The sequence below is a fragment of the Phoca vitulina genome, unplaced genomic scaffold (assembly GCF_004348235.1).
Source record: "Phoca vitulina isolate PV1807 unplaced genomic scaffold, GSC_HSeal_1.0 scaffold3, whole genome shotgun sequence".
In the NCBI taxonomy this organism is placed as follows: domain Eukaryota; kingdom Metazoa; phylum Chordata; class Mammalia; order Carnivora; family Phocidae; genus Phoca; species Phoca vitulina.
This window is the reverse complement of record NW_022589706.1, coordinates 17,574,447-17,590,185: the sequence shown is the minus strand read 5'-3', so window position 1 is coordinate 17,590,185 and position 15,739 is coordinate 17,574,447. Positions and strand designations below refer to the sequence as shown.

At 37.3% G+C, this 15,739-nt stretch overlaps 2 pseudogenes; both read left to right on the top strand.

Moving 5' to 3' along the window:
- Window positions 1-7,541: 7,541 nt before the first annotated feature.
- On the top strand, window positions 7,542-7,653 carry LOC116630336 (annotated as a pseudogene).
- Window positions 7,654-14,641: 6,988 nt separating this feature from the next.
- On the top strand, window positions 14,642-15,631 carry LOC116628830 (annotated as a pseudogene).
- The last annotated feature ends 108 nt before the right edge of the window (window positions 15,632-15,739 follow it).

Here is a 15,739-nt window from a genome sequence, read left to right as displayed (position 1 = left end):
AGGTCTTCTTGAGACTTCCTGAGGTCCCCTTATGATGGAGAAGGGAGAAACCTTAAGCTCAGCCCCACTCTGCCTCAGTATCCAGTCTTTTCTACTCCTACCTCTTCCCTCTGCCAATTCCCCATAGTCCATAAAACTGCTGTAGCCTTTTGTTCACGGCTCCCTCAAAAGTAAAACAATCCCCATGTATATGCTGATCCATATAACCTTTAATCAGTATACCATTCAATGGGAGAAAATGGAGTTGGCTTTTCTTTCCATTTTTTTTTTTTAAATGACTCTTGCTTATACTATCAAAGTAAGTGACTAAAAGCTTAATACTTTATGGCTTGTTGCTTCAATAGGCCATTCTGACATCTGGCAGTTCACTGTCCCTCCCTACTCAGTTGAGCTCCTGACAGTAAAGTCATATCCCTCGCTAGTTTAAGAGATTATCCTCTTTGGCTTTGGCAATAATCATGATTAATTATTTGGTTCTTATTCTGGGACATGGATTTTCCCCTGCCTTCAGCAGGATCTTTGGATCTTTGGATCTCAAACCTGGACTGAAATTAAGCGCACTACTTCTCTGGCTCTCAGGCCTTCAAACTATGCCATACATTTTCTTGAGCTTCTCCAGCTTGTGATGGGCAGATGGTGGGACTTCTCAGCCTCCATAATCAAGTGAGCCAATACTTTATAATAAACCCCTTCAGATAGACAGATATAGTGGATAGATGGAGAAATAACATAGATATATATCTCCTAATGGTTTTTTTCTCTGTAGAACCCCAGCTAATATAGACTATTTAGTGATAATTCACTATGGACCTTCTGCTAATATTTAGCACACCTGAGCACAGCACACAGAACATTGACATTAAAAGTTTGCCTACTGGCACTTCTCTGTTTCAGCTCCAACATGTAAAAGAGCTTGAAAATTGTAATTGCCATCTGTTATGAGCTGAATCGTGTCCCTCAAAATTCATGTTGAAATTCTAACTCCCAGTACCTCAAAATGTGACTATATTTGGAGATAAAGTAACTAAGTTAAAATGAGATCATTATGGTGGGCCTTAATCTAATATGACTGGCTGGCATCTTGTATGAAGAGGAAATAACAGATACATGCAGAGGGAAGACCATGTGAAGACTCTGGGAGAAGACAGAAGATGGCCATCTAGAATCCAAGGAGGGAGGTCTCTGAAGAAACCGACCCTTCCGACACCTTGACTTCAGACTTCTAGTCTCCACAACTGGGAAAAAATAAATTTCAGTTACTTAAGCCACCCAACTCTGCAATACTTTGTCATGGCAGCCCAAACAAATCAGTACACCATCTTTACAATAAGAGAAAGCTGGACAAACCAACACTCGAGGACTTTTCTCAGACTTATCAATAAAATGAGATTACAGGGAAAACTGCAACCTGAAATCTAGAAAGCTAGAGGACCCCAGAGAGTAGTAGCTGAAACTGGCTTACATGGAGGAGAAACTGTTGGAACCATAAACAGTAGAAACACTGAAACTCTTGGGAGTCTTAGTCTTCTTGCCACACACACACTTACCTCCCCACATCCTCCACCCTGCACACACACACACTTTCCTGAGCTTGGCCTCCAGGAATAACCCAGGCTTTCAAGTGTGGGCTGTATATGGCAGCTTCTTTTCAGAGAATGCACTGTGGAAAGGGGCAAAAAGGAGTAACTTTATCATAGAGAAACCTGACAAAAACATCTCAGCGAGATGCTTAACATCAACAGTGATCCCACATTGATAGTATATACCTTTGACATGTGGTAAAAATGGCACTTTAAGTCTGTGGCTTTCTCCCCAAAATCCATAACCTGAGTCTGATCATGAGAAAAATATCAGACAAATGCCAATTGAGGGACATTACAAAATATCTGACCAGTCATCCTTGAAACTGTCAAAGTCACAAAAAACAAAGTAAAGTCTAAGAAAATGTCACAGCCAAGAAGAGTCTGAGAAGACAAAATACTAAATGCAATATGATATCCTGGATGGTATTCTGGAACAGAAAAAGAACATCAGGGAAGAATAAGGAAACATCAGTAAATACAGACTTTAATTAATTTGTAGAAAGTGCTTGCTTGATATTTGCTCATGGTTGTCCCTCCTTCTCTCTCTTCATATATATAAAATATAGTAATATACATTATTGTTTATATTCTATATTGTATTTTATATAATATTTATATTATGTTACATATAATAGGTATACACATATGTGCACATTCACATACATCAAAAATACATCTAAACAATACAGAAAGATATAAAGATGTAAGTGTAAAAAGTGAAAAGTAATAGTCTTCCTACCTTCCCTCCCTACCCCTATTCCCACCACATTCAGTGTTTTGTGTTTCATATAAGGATTCATATCTACATGTTTTTACAATTTTTAACAAATCAGATTCTACGACATGTATTGCTATGAAACTTGCTTTAATTTGCTTAAAAATAAAAACAAATTTGTTTACTTGTCATTCTACTAGTTAGTACATACAGGATGAAGAATATGTTTTCTTCGTTTTTGTGATCTTAACCCTTATAACAGTGTTTGGCATGTAGTAGGCAGTCAGTAAATATTTTGTTGAATGAGTAAATAGATAATTTGCATTTGTCAAAGAAAACTCACCCACTGATCATTTAAATGAATGCCGTGAGAGACACTAACTTATTTTGGAGCTGAAAAGTAAATTAAGATTTTTCAAAATAGAGAGCATTCATGTGAATTTGTAGGCTTTTTTTTTAATACATATATTTGGATTTTTAAAGTTCAATATCTGGACACATAAATGAGATAAATTAACCACAGACTAAATGAGAATTTTGAACCAGTTGGTTCCTTTTTTCCCTTTCGCATTATTTTCTGAGTACCACTTTTTAAGCTACATGCAGAGAAGGAAAATATGGATTTTTAAAATCATATTTAGGTATAATCCTCACATTTAAAAAAAATCTTGGTAGAATTCCATGGACTATGAAAATTTAGCATTCTCATAACATTTCTGCAATTTCCCAGTGCACTTATATTCTCATAGTTTTCTCTGGCTTCTTGATAGAAATATGTTCTGCCTGTTACATAGAATATGCCCAGGTGTGAAATTCAGCACCTACTTCATATTCCACAAAACATTAATGCCTACACTACATAGGAACATATGGCAGGATTTAAAGAAGACCTGAAGTGGCATAGAGATGTGGTTTACTTGATATCCGCAAATATTTTGAAATGTGAACTGGAGTCGTCACAATTCTTAATAATGTCTGTTGGCTTTCACTCAGTGCATTGAGTGGGAAGGACAGTGATAATTCACTGTCCCTAATATCACCCTGTTTCAGTTTCCCTCAATCTTGCAGGCTCCCTCTACTACCCAGAAAACCTTCATTCTTTGGGTAAAACACATCTCTCTCATGTTGTAAACAGAGAAGCCACAAACATATCTTTTTCAACTGACCCCCAACCAACATAGCTCTTGAAGCCCTATCTCCCAAGTTAATAACCTATCAAGGTACTTTTATGTCCCCCCAAATAAAGAGAATTCCCTAATTGAGAGAAACTGCCAGTTGTTAAAATAATTATGAAATAATAAAACTGTCACTGCATCCTTATATCAAAAATAAATAACAGTGAAATAGGGGTATGTTTAAGAAGGAAAGTAAGAGTAAATTGGGTAGAATTAAGAAGTAGTAATATCAAATGCAAGTGAGAAGCCATAGAGTCAAGAAGGGCCAGTCCAATGCGTGTTGAGACTCTCACATAATAAAACACCTTTCACAGAATTCTTGATTTGGTCCAAAAAACATCTGCCTTTGGGAGGACAGGAATTGAAATAGTGCTTTACTATAGCTGTCTTGATAAATTGTCTTTACATCTTTCTTCGTTTTGTTTTTTTTTTAAGATTTTGTTTATTTATTTGAGAGAGAGAGAGGGAGGGAGAGTGAGAGGAAGAAGCAGACTTCCCGCTGAGCAGAGAGCCCGATGTGGGACTTGATCTCAGGATCTCAGGATCTCAGCGTTCTGAGATTAAGACCTGAGCTGAAGACAGACGCTTAACTGACTGAGCCACTCAGGTGCCCCTCTTTCTTTGTTTTTATTGAGATATAATTGACATATAAAATATATTAATTTCAGTTGTTCAACATAATGTTCTGATATTTGTATATATTGCAAAACGATCACCACAGTAAGTCTGATTGATAATTTTTTTAGTTTAATAAATGGCATACATTAATTAACTAAAAATCCTCCAGAATGACAGTCCTAGTTGACATCTTTCAAAGTGACATTGCAGTGATAAGGGCTCTAATGACACTTTTTACTGAAGGTCTGACTCTAAAATCCTAGCTGTAAGATCCTGCATTTGTCCTATCAAGTTCTCTTTACAAGTAGAATTTCAGTCTCCTTTAATTGGCTTTCTGATGACAGCTCTGCCTTTTCTGAACATTGCTTGGTAGGCGTAAAACTGCATTTGATTAAGAGAAAGGAAATGCTTTTCTGCATTTAATGTAAAAGCAAAAGTTAAATTTCAAATTCTACCTAAATATTCAATGTCAAGAAATGTACTTTTTTAAACATTTTCTAGATATTTAAAGGCCATCACAAATGTAGATATTTTGTCCCCAGTATTGCATTTAGTGTTTCTTTTATTGTGTTTTCAATCTGTGAATATTTTTTATATTTTCTGTTTTCCTGAAGAATGGTATCTCTAAATAATTTTAAATATCTATAGACAAGCATTAATACATATTTATACATATATAAAGCCCAACATTCATATCTTAACCTTTTCAAAACCTGCCAGCTATTGGTGAATGTGTGTTTTATTCAGTCAACCTCATCGTTTTCTTGTTTTATGCCCAAGGCTTAGTTAGCACTTGGAGTTTCAAAGCATCAAGCTTTAATGTTTTTAACTGATGTGAAATTTTTGTTTGAAGATTTTGTTTTGCAAACTTCGACTTTTCTCATATTTTTCCTTGTTCATAATCACAAAGCTATATAAATCTTTGTAAATTAATAAATACTGTTACTTATTCAAACCCCAATACGGAGTGGGGAATTTTTCAAAGCATAGGGGAAAAAAACTCTGCTTAATGCATGTAGATTTGTTTAACAATCATTTTTTTCTTCTTTTAATACATTTCAATTTGAAAAGATAATTCATGCAAATGAAGAGCTGACTGCAAAAAACTACTAGGGTATCTATAATTAAGTTTAGGAGGAATTTCTGTTTTCACAGCTTTATGATTGTTATTCAAGTCAACAAATACTTTATAGAACATGATTTTCTTTCACTTCAATTCTTTATTTTAAGAAAGTTAAGGAGAGGGCGCCTGGGTGGCTCAATTGGTTAAGCAACTGCCTTCGGCTCAGGTCATGATCCTGGAGTCCCGGGATCAAGTCCCACATCGGGCTCCCTGCTCAGCAGGGAGTCTGCTTCTCCCTCTGACCCTCCCCCCTCTCATGCTCTCTCTCTCTCATTCTCTCTCTCAAATAAATAAATAAAATCTTTAAAAAAAAAAAAAGAAAGAAAGTTAAGGAGAAACTAGAATACATTTAAAAATCTAGTTCTTATTTTCAGGTGCCCACAGCGTGTGGAATGGTCATGAAATGTGATTATGTCAAGTAACAGCAAGTAAAACACACCACTGCTGCTTTTTCACTATCAGTGCATGTGTCAACATAATAAAAAAAAAGGCAAATAATGTTTTCATATTTTTATGGAAAAAAATTATCTTCAAACCACCAGGAATTGTCCCAGGAACTCCTGGTGTTCATGAACTACGCTTAAGGACTATTGGTTTAAAACAAAAAGTACTTATGGAAAGCAAGGGCAACAATCCATCATATTCCAGAGTCTACCTCTTGATCTTGGATGTCAGATGATCTCCACAGGCTTTTGTACTGATACAAATAATATAACGTCAGATGGAGACTACTATCAAGAAGAGTCAGAGTAGGTAAGCATTTTCCTTATGGTCCTTCCAATGTCATAGGATTGGTTATGTTGTGGGCCCATCATGACCCACAGGTACTTTTACTGGGATTTTAAGAACTCTGGAATCATACTTACTTCTCATCAGCCCTAGAATTTTCCATAGCATAGTTTGCCCCTGTGATTTCACTTTTGTCCTAAATTATTTTTATTGTCGTTAGTCCTTATAAACTTTTAGGAAGTTTTATGACCCATAGAATGTATTCATAAATATTGATAAACTGAGCTTTATGAGACATCATTGTGCCACATGCACATCTGAAATTTGATATTATAAAACTCAGAAATATTATAGATTGATATCAAATAGAGGAGATATTTTATAACTTTGCCAAATCATGTCTTTTTTTTTAAAGATTTTATTTACTTATTTGACAGAGGGAGAGAGAGCACAAGCACGGGGAGCTGCAGAAGGAGAGGGAGAATCAGGCTCCCACTGAGCAGGGAGCCTGATGTGGGTTCAATCCCAGGACCCTAAGATCATGCCCTGAGCCGAAGGCAGACGCTTAACTGACTGGGCCACCCAGGCGCCCCACCAACTCATCTTTTTCATACAGGGTCTATTTAAATCTAAATCCTAGACACATGTTTATTTACAAAACATAGTAATTCTTTTCAAAAATTATATCCATAATATAAATTATTAGCATTCAAAGTTTTTCTGACTAGAAGAGACTTAGGAATGAATATTGAAAAGTTAAGTGAAAGATTTTTTTCCTTTTTTTTACTTCTTAGTTCATTGCTACATCTATTGTAATAGTAGGCATCTATATTGTAAATACTAAGAAAAATTGACATGAAATACAGGGATGAGGAAGCTCTAAAACAGATAAAATGGAGATTCTGAAATTCCTTCATGGAGAGAACCATGGCACATGAGGATTAGTAGGAAACATAAAAACAAGAGGTGTGGGCACCTGGGTGGCTCAGTCGTTAAGTGTCTGCCTTCAGCTCAGGTCATGATCCCAGGGTCCTGGGATCGAGTCCCACATCGGGCTCCCTGCTCGGCAGGAAGCCTGCTTCTCCCTCTCCCACTCCCCCTGCTTGTGTTCCTGCTCTCGCTATCTCTCTCTCTGTCAAATAAATAAATAAAATCTTTAAAAAAAAAAAAAAAAAGAGGTGTGTCCATATCATAGGATTCAATTTGTATCTTTAAACCAGTATGGACTCCATTATCTAGCTAATAGGTGTTTAATTGTTTTCTGAGCTTTTGTTAAAACTGATACTGTGCTCTTTACATTTTTTTTCCTATTCATCTCATAGCTAACAAAGACATCATGTTTGTATTCTATGCATCAGAAACTCAGTGCCTCATCTTGATCCTTGACAGCCCAGGAATTCTACTGAACAACATATTCAAGACTACTTTTCATTTACAGAGCCCCAGGCTTACCATATTCCCTGCCATTCCCCTTCAATTGTTTCAAACTCTTCTATCCTCCTTACCCACCTCAAAATCTTTCCAAAATTGTTGGTTTTATATATCACCTCTGATGATGTTTACAAAATTGTTCTGGCTGATACTCTTTTTGCATATTAGTGCTCACTCTGGCAGCACCTATACTAAAGCTGGGGTGATACATAGAAGATTAGCATGGCCCTTGTGCAAGGATGACACACAAATGTGTAATGCGATAGGTAAGCCAGTGTTCAGAGTTGATATTTGCATCTAGTGGACCCAAAGACTTAAATGCAGAAGGAACCATCACTTAGTTGAATAGTGTGAAATAAAATTTACTTGACTTGAAATTCCAACACCAGAATTCAAATATAATCTTCACTACTTAAAATATGTGATCTTGAGTAAGATGATCCCCCAAATTATTTTCTTCATCTGTAGCAGGAATAGAATATTCTTTCCAATATATCATTTTCAATGATTAAAGTATATCATATTAAAATGTCTGACAATTTAAAAATACCCCATGACTGTGAATGGAATCTGATTATTTCTTTCTCATTATCTTTTGCTAGTTATTCTTTTTCTCCCAACTCTCAAATGTGCTCTGCCCTTGGACTTCTTCAGATTATTTTTCCTCACTTGGAAGTTTATTCCGACTGACTTAAAAATGTTATCCAACATAATGACATTGATACAAAATATATGATGATAATAATCATCCCAAACTTTACATCTTCAGTTTGGATTTCCCTTGAAATTTCAAACTTGTGTATCCAGTTGTCTATATGATATCTCTACTTATCCCCTCTATTTATCTTATTTTGAGCACTCAAGATTAATGTGACCAAAATTGGAATATCGATTTTTCCCTCCAAACTTTCTCTTATATAGCCTTTCCCATTTTGTTAATGGGAATTCTATCTTTTCAGTTGCTCTGGAGGAAAAATAAAAACACACACACAAAAAAACCCTTGAAATCTTCTTTGCTTTTTCTCACAGCCTACCAATCAAGATAATCTGCTGCCTCTATGTTCATAATATATTAGAATTTGACCATTTCTATTGACCCCACACAAACACCCAGAAACAGGCCATTATCATGTCTCATTAGCCAGCTAATGCTAATGTTCTCGGTTGCCAACAGACTATGCTCTGTAAAGCTACCAGATGACCCCACTGAAACAGTCATATCACTTGATCCTTTTGTGCAGACCCTTTAACAAGTTCCTATCCCAGTCAGAGTAAATTCCAAAATTCTGATGATAGCTTACTTGTTTTTTATCAGCAGATTAGGCATGCTTCTGAACCAAAGTCATTTCTTTGTTTTCTCCACTGTCTTTATACACTTCTTTGATATTTGTGAGTGGTTTGCCCCATACCTGCAACAGGATGATGCTAAATTCTTTCTTAGTTGATTATTTTTTTGTTTTTTTTGTTGTTGTTTTTAAAGATTTTATTTATTTATTTGACAGAGAGAGACACAGCGAGAGAAGGAACACAAGCAGGGGGAGTGAGAGAGGGAGAAGCAGGCTTCCCGCGGAGCAGGGAGCCCAATGCGGGGCTCGATCCCAGGACCCTGGGATCATGACCTGAGCCAAAGGCAGACGCTTGATGACTGAGCCACCCAGGCACCTCTCTTAGTTGATTCTTTAGTAACGAATAAAATTGCCCCTCATCACACACATACTTCCTATTTTCCTTTCTGTCTCTATTTTATTCACCATTGCACTTATCATCAATGAATATATTATATACTTTCTTTATATTCTGCTTTACTCAAGGATAAATGTGACATTCAGGAAGCCAGGGATTCAGTCAGTTTCATTCACTGCCATCTCCTCAGTGCCTAACATAGTTTCTGGTACTTAATAGACATTTTCAAATGAAAGAATGAGTGGGTGACTTGAATTTATGAAGAAGATAAAAATCCCACATACCAAATGCATATCAGATTATTCCCCTTCTACTTATTTTTGTAGTAGTTTGTGCAGTTCTTTATTAAGAGTTGTTAATAATCATAGCATGATGAAACTGGAGTAAAAATTGGGGGTAGTTATGAAAAAAATCAGTAATGAGTGATGTTCATCTTTGAAAATATTTTTCTCTAAGTGTGGATTGATATAAGGTTAAACCTATTCCTTTGGCGCTCAAACATTATCAGGGGTGATTTTCGTAGCAATAACATAATCAAAATACACATACCTTTTAGGTTTTCTGGCTATGTAAATATACATTGACCATCTCAAAAATGTAAAAGAAGGTAGTATCTTTCATTATCTGACTAAATTACTGCTCAGCAATTCTCTTAACCAAAATATAGACACACACACACACACACACACACACACACACACACACACATACATACACATTCTTAATTATATTGGTCAATGTAAAATAAAAAAAAAATAATCCTTGCTTTTAACCTTTGTTAAATTTTGGGTGTGTGAATAATATACTTACTTTTTCTTCTATATACAAACTCTACACTCCCTTCAAAGATATGTTTAAGGATTGCATATTAATTATTTATTTAGTATATATGGACACAACACTGTTGCTAATAAATAAAGATTCAGGCAGAAGTATGTAGCTTCCACACAAGATGCACAACAAACACTTTAGTGATCATATTTGTAGAAGGAATATATTTCCAAGAAAATGTTGTACTCTAAAAAAACTGCTCAAAAACCTCTTCCCAGATTTCTATGAAGGAGGGAAGAGTTGCTGAGAAACCAACCAGACTATTTCTCAACATGGTCCATTTTGCAATTATTATTCACAAGCTCTACAGGCCACACTGAAATATTTAATATTTTGTCTCCTATTTTCCCCATATAACCTCATTATTTCTTCTGTGTTGGTTTTCTTTAACTACCCACCCTTTCCCTTGTCATTGGTTTGATGATCCTTGCAATTTATTAGGCTTTATTCATATCCTTTCTTTAGCTTGGAATGATATCTTAACATCTCTCTCCTAAAGAAATATATTTTGTCCCTACCATATGTTCATATTGAATGCTTTGGCCCTGTTTATGTTTGTTGCCCTTTGATCTAACAATAAAAACATAAGTTCTATCCAATGCCTGATACATATTACTACAAAAATAAATATCAGAAAAATTATAATAGCTAAAATGCATAAACTAAAATATACTAGAGATGTAAGCATACATAGATCCATATACATTGTTGCAATTAAAATTTACAAAACTTATCCCAGAAGAATTAGACAAGCTAAAATAATCAACATAGAATGATACTGATTATACTGAATAAAGAGAACAAAACAAAATTAGTATTGCCTAGATATTTAAATAACAATTTAACATTCCTTCTAAAAATCTAGATTTAAAAGTTTTGAATCAGAAAAATTAAACTTTGTAAAGGTGATATCCAATATAAAATCTCACAGTGGTAAAAGCCTGAAAATTTTACTTTATTTTTTAACTATATTATTATTATTTTATTGTTAAGGAATCCATTTCTAGGACTGTCATGAAGCCCAGGCTGGGTTAACAGTAATGAGTCCTGGAGGTAACTACACTAGACTCTGGACTTTCTGGTTATAAGCACTCTCATCTTTCTCTACCTCAGCTGAAAACTCAGACTCATGAGGCCTCAGTCCCTGCTTCCCTAATCCCAGAAGATGCCAAAGCCCTCTATGTAGGAGGTGTTTTCAGAGGAGAAGACAATTTTGTCTTCCCAGAAGACAAACCCTCTACTTTGCTTTATAAGGCAGATAGCAACCCCAAACCACAGAGAGTTTGGGACCTGCATAGGCCTCAATAAAGTTTGAAAATTGTGTTTTATTTTTTTTAGAGATTCTATTTTATTCATTTGAGAGAGAGAGAGAGCACAAGGGGAGCAGCAGAGGGAGAGAGAGAAGCAGACTCCCCACTGATCAAGGAGCCTGATGCGGGACTCAATCCCAGGACCCTGTGATCATGACCTGAGCTGAAGGCAGATGCTTGACCAACTGAGTCACCCAGGCATCCCTAAAGTTTGAAAATTTTATTTTTTTTTAAGATTTTATTTATTTATTTGACAGAGAGAGTGCAAGCACAAGCAAGGGGAGCAGCAGAGGGAGAGGGAGAAGCAGACTCCCCACTGAGCAGGAAACCCGATGTGGGGCTCAATCCCAGGACCCTGAGATCATGACCTGAGCCAAAGGCAGATGCTTAATGGACTGAGCCACCCAGGTGCCCCAAGTCTGAAAATTTTACATGAATCAAATACTTCATAGGATTTTTTTTTCTTTTTTTCATTTTATTTTATTATGTTATGTTATTGACCATCCAAATACATCATTAGTTTTTGATGTGGTGATTCGTGATCCATTGTTTTCATATAACACCCAGTGCTCCGTGCAGTACATGCCCTCTTTAATACCCATCACCAGGCTAACCCATCCCCCCCACCCCCCTCCCCTCTAAAACCCTGTTTGTTTCTCAGAGTCCATAGTCTCTCATGGTTCGTCTCCCCCTCTGATTTCCCCCCCTTCATTTTTCCCTTCCTTCTCCTAATGTCCTCCATGCTATTCCTTATGTTCCACAAATAAGTGAAACCATATGATAATTGACTTTCTCTGCTTGACTTATTTCACTTAGCATGATCTCCTCCAGTCCCCATCCTTTCTGATGGCTGAGTAATATTCCATTGTTATAGGAAAATGATCTTACAGATTATATCAGTAAAAAAAAAAAAAAAGAGGGGTGCTTGGGTGGCTCAGTCCATTAAGCAGTTGACTCTTGATTTTGGCTCAGGTCATGATCTTGGGGTCCTGGGATCAAGCCCTATGACACACTCCTTGCTCAGTGTGCTGGATGATTCTCTCTCCCTCTCCCTCCACTCCTCCCCCTCACTCACACACACTCTATCTTTCTCTCTCTCCAAAATAAATAAATAAAACTTTAATAAAAAAAAGAAACTTTAGAAACATAGAAATAGTTTGATTACTATGCATTGAAAATTCAAGAAGAAATTAATTTGGTTTAATGTATTATGCTCTAGGAAATATAAGCGAATTAGGTAAAATCATTAAAATATTTGTTTTCACTTTATAACTAAAGGTTCAAAGTGAAGGTATAAATGTTATAAATATCAAAATGCAAAATAATATAGCAGAATTATATATGAAACACTATAATCTCATACTACTTTTCTTGAAACCGAAGGTAAGATTTGGTTCTCCCAGAAGAGATGAAACATGAGCACTGACTCACTTGTGGCATCAGGAGAAAGACAGCACCACTATTCAAATAGATAACAAAAATTAACTAAACTTTTTAACAAATTAGTAAAGGTTGTGTGTGGGCTAGTGAGGTAGTAGAAAAATTCTGAGTGCTGTATATTCAAGGGGAAACTGTATCTTCTCATAGACTCTTCTTCATGGACTTCTGTTGGGTGCTTACAAGAAAGAATGGTGTGGGAAAGAAAACTGGGCAAAGCCTTCTTGGGTGGTGCAGGTCTAGAAAAAGGGAAGATCCACAAATACAAAAAAGAATAAAGTTTGACGTAGACCCTAAGGAACAGAAGCCTTCAACTGCTGAGAAAAAGTTAGCAAACCCTAGCATCCAAGATCACAGTGAAGAAACATAAAAGAAAGAGCCATTGAACCCTAGAGGAGGGATGAAAATCATCCAGGCCCCAGACCATCAGTGATTCCCCAATGCTGGAGAAGGGGGATGAGCCACAGGGAAATTACCACATGTCAGGTATAGGGACAAAGGTCCTGCCTAAGAATGAGGTTGAAGGAGGATAACAAGGAACCCTCTCTGACCCCGACCATCAGGTTAGCTAATACCGAATAAAAAGTGAGAGGGTCTACTGTTGAAAAAGCACAAGAGGTCAGAGAGAGACTATCTGTAATAGAGACACACAGGAAAGCCTAAGGCAAAGGGCTGGATGAGAAGAAAAACCCTAACCATCTCTGCCCTAGAAAGGACACAGAACAGGAATTTGAAGTTGCTGTGAGGTAAAAATAACAACTACAAAATATAGAACAAGTTCAACTGTCTAGATCGACTCAATCCTCATGCTATAGGTAAATTTTTTGCTAGGCAAAAGTTGTTTGATGTGGGTAAAACAATGGACAGAGGAAATTTTATAGCAATAAGTACTTTACTGGAAAATAAGGAAATTCTATTAGCCATCTAAATTTATCTCTTAATAAATCAGAAAAAGGAAAGCATATTAAACCCATACCAAATAGAAAGACACAATAAAGACAATTGATGAAAACAATGACATTAAGAATAGAAACATATTAGAGAAAAATCAGTGAAACTGAAAATTGGCTCTAAAAAGATCAATGAAATTGGTATACCTCTAGCCAGATTGATCAGATAAATCAGAATACAATACAATAAAAAACAGAAGCCATAACTTGGAAGTATAAGAAATGAAATACAGAGGGCATCAGCTCAGATCCTATAGACATCAACTATAAAAAGGTGATACTATGAATAATCTTATGCCTATAAATTTGACAACATAGCTGTAGTCAACAAATTCTTTGAGCAGTACAAATTAACAAAACTTATAAAGCTCATTCAATAGATAGCCTATATGGATAACCCAAACATATATATGTGTGTGTATATATATATTTATTATTTCACTCTTTATTGGGTCCTTTCTATGAATGTTACCCAATAAAAATGAAAACGTAAGTTCAAACAAAAATCCACACACAAATGTTTATAGTAGCAATATTCATAACTACTAAGAAGTTCATACTGCCTTTGGCTGCTGAATAGGTAAGCTGTGGAAGAAGTAGACTAAAGACTCCTACATAGGGGCGCCTGGGTGGCTCAGGGGGTTAAGCATCTGCCTTCCGCTCCATCATGATCCCAGGATCCGGGGATCCAGCCCCGTGTTGGGCTCCCTGCTGAGCAGAGAGCCTGTTTCACCCTCTGTCTGCTGCTCTCCCCTGCTCATGCTCTCTCTCTCTCTGTCAAATAAATAAATAAAATCTTAAAAAAAGGACTCCTACATAGCAGTAAAAATGAAATGAACTGCTGATCTATACCCTCAGAATATATAAATCTCTAATGATTAAGGCTACATGAAAGAAGTTAGACTCCACACGCACACACACACACACACATACACACACACACACATACACACATACACGCACACATACACACACACACATACACACATACACACATACACGCACACATACACACACACATACACACACACACACACTACATACATACATGCATATATGGAGATATATATATATCTCTCCAGGACGATATATATATTGTCAATATATAATATATATTTTAATATACTACTGATATCTGGCAAGGAAGATGCTACCAACAACTATGCCCGAGGCCACTATATGGTGGGGAAGGAGATCATCAATCTTGTGCTGGAGCACATCTGAAAACTGACAGACCAGTGCACCAGGCTTCAGGGTTTCCTCATCTTCCTTAGCTTTGGGGGTGGCAATGGCTCTAAGGCTACACCTCCCTGTTGACAGAGCAGCTTTCTGTTGACTATGGCAAGAAGTCCAAGTTGGAATTCGCCATCTAACCTGCCCCCCAAGTATCCACAGCAGTTGTGGAATCCTACAACTCCATCCTGACCACCCATACCACCCTGGAGCACTCGGATTGTGCCTTCATGGTGGACAACGAGGCCATCTATGATCTGCCACCGCAACCTGGACATCGAGCGCCCCACCTACACCACCCTCAACTGGCTCATCGGCCAGATCGTGTCCTCCATCACTGCCTCCCTGCACTTCGACAGGGCCCTCAACGTGGACCTCACAGAATTCCAGACCAACCTGGTCCCCTACACCCGCATCAAAGTCCCCCTGGTGACTTACTTGACCCATCGTCTCAGCGGAGAAGGCCTACCATGAGCAGCTATCGGTGGCAGAGATCACCAACGCCTGCTTTGAACCCTCCAAACAGATGGTCAAGTGTGACCCTCGCCACGGCAAATACATGGCCTGCTGCAAGTTCTACCACAAAGAAGTGGTGCCCAAGGATGTGAATGTCGCCATTGTCACTCTCAAGACCAAGCACGCCATCCAGTTTGTGGACTGGTGTCCCCCAGGTTTCAAGGTTGGCATTAAGTGCCAGCCCCCCACAGTGGTGCCTGGGGGAGACCTGGCCAAGGTGCAATGGGCAGTCTGCATGTAAGCAATACCACAGCCATCATGGAGGCCTGGCTGGATGAAACACATCAGAATGCATAGAGCAATACAATATTGCAGCAGGAAGTATCCTTAGGAGTCACTAAAAAACAACATTAAGACTACACACACACACACACACACACACACACACACACACACACACACACA